Genomic DNA, 2270 nt, shown 5'->3' on the forward strand with positions numbered 1-2270 from the left:
TCTCTCCCTCATCTTTTTCAGGATTGACCCCCTTCGCCCCCACGAATAACTGAGTCCCGCGGGGCGGGACAGTTTATAATGTGAGTTACAAGCCATTTCAGGTAACATGGTATGACTCTGTATCAAAAAAATAAATAATCCAGGACAGGGCTGAACAGATGGCTCTGTGGTTAAAAGCACTGTCTGCTCTTCCAAAGGACCCAGATTCAATTCCCAGCACCCACATGGCAGCTCACAACTGTCTGTAACTCCAGTTCCATTCTGACACTTTCATACCAATGCACAGAGAATAAAAATTAAATAAAATTTTAAAAATCCACGACAGCCTGGGCTATGTAGAGACCCTGTCTCAATATAAGTATAAATAAAATCAAACCTAGCAGGACATTGAATTTATCAAGTGGTTGCTTTATACTGTTGGTTTTTTATATTTGAGGTCTCAGTATGGCTTTGTTCTTTTGTTTGTTTGTATTGTTGGTTTTTTGTTTGTTTGTTTGGTTTTTCAAGACAGGGTTTCTCTGGATAGCCCCGGCTGTCCTGGAATTACTCTGTAGACCAGGATGGCCTCAAACTCACAGAGAGTGGCTTGCCTCTGACTCCCTGGAGCTCACTCTGTAGGTGAGGCTGGCCTTAAACTCAGAGATCCGCCTGCTTCTGCCTCCCAGTTCCAAGATTAAAAGTGTGTGTCCCCACTGCTGTGCAGCAATCACTATGTCTTCTTCCTCTTCCCCCTCCTCCTCTTCTTCCTCCTCCTGCTCCTTTTCCTCCTCCTCCTCCTCCTCCTCTTCTTCTCTTGGTTTTTGTTTCTTGTTTTTTTTTTTTTTTTTTTTTTTTTTTTTTTTTTTTTTTTTTTTTTTTGTTTTTTTTTTTTTTTTTTTTTTTTTTTTTTTTTTTTTTTTTTTTTTTTAAGACAGGGTTTCTCTATGTAACCTTGGCTGTCCTGGACTCGCTTTGTATACCAGGCTGGCCTCAAGTTCACAGAGATCTGCCTGCCCCTGCCTCCCTAGTGCTGGGATTACAGGCATGCTCACTGTGTATTCTTGATTGGCTTGGAACTCCCAGAGATCTGCTTGCCTCTGCATTCTGAGTGCTAGGGGAAGGCATGCACACCACAAAGAGCTTTTCATTTTTGAGACAGGGTGGCTTCCTAGAGAGATATGATCAAATGTCTCTTTACCCCAGATAAATCACCTCAACAGAGGAAAAGAAATGACCTAACAAAAGTCCAGTTTGGCAAACGACATAGTTTGATGAGTTTGTTGGGACTACTTACAGAAGTATAGGTACAGGGTTATATTTACAGGAATAGGTTCGATTCAAAAGTAGCTGCATCATCTAAAAGCTCACCCAAAGTGGCAGTGCTGGAGTACACCTTTAATCCCAGCACTCAGGAGGCAGAGGTGGGTGGATCTCTGTGACTTCAAGGCCTGCCTGCTCTGCAGAGCAAGTTCTAGGCAGCCAGGGTTACAAAGAGAGTTCCAGGACTGTTATGCGGAGAAACCCTGTCTTGAAAAGCAAAGCAAAACAAAAAAAGCTCACCCAGGCACGAAGGTGCACATCTTTACAATGATAGGGAGTCCGGCAAATCTACGTGAATTCCAGGCCAGTTGGGTAGACACAGAGTACAAGGACAGCCAGGGTTATATGGCGAGACCCTGTCTCAAAAATCAAACAACAACAAAAATACTTTAAAAAGAGATCTTTAGGTGGGAGTAGTGGCGCAAACCTGTAATCCCAGTGCTCAAGGAGGCAGAGGCAGGCAGTTCTCTGTGAATTTGAGGCCAGCCTGGTCTACAAAGCGAGTCCATGACAGCCAAGGACACGTAGAGAAACCCTGTCTCGAAAAAAACAAATCCCAAACCAACCAAATAAACAAAAATAACAATAATAAAAGAGAGATCTTCAGTGTTATACAGGGGTGAGCTACTACATTCAAAAAGACCCTCATTTACTGAGTGGTGATGTGTAACTTTATATGTTTCTGTATCCTGTTCTGTTCCTGTACACCTGGTTTTATTTCCTGGGATATTAAGGTTCTGGGTTTAGCTAACGAGGTAAACCTTGGAGGGGGCAGATAATCGGCGCCCTCCAGCTCTGGGACCAGGCTTTTCAGTTTTTATCAAGCTAGTCCACTAGGGGCCGCTGTGCTCGCGCAGCTCTGGCGCGCAGGCGCAGAGGCGAAGCAGTCCGGAACTAGGCTTCTCAACTACCAGACTGGTCCGCCTAGAAGGCGGGTCCGGGCGAGAAGCGCAGGCGCAGAAACTCGGAAC

The sequence above is a fragment of the Psammomys obesus genome, unplaced genomic scaffold (assembly GCF_907164565.1).
Source record: "Psammomys obesus unplaced genomic scaffold, mPsaObe1.curated_primary_1811, whole genome shotgun sequence".
Lineage (NCBI taxonomy): Eukaryota > Metazoa > Chordata > Mammalia > Rodentia > Muridae > Psammomys > Psammomys obesus.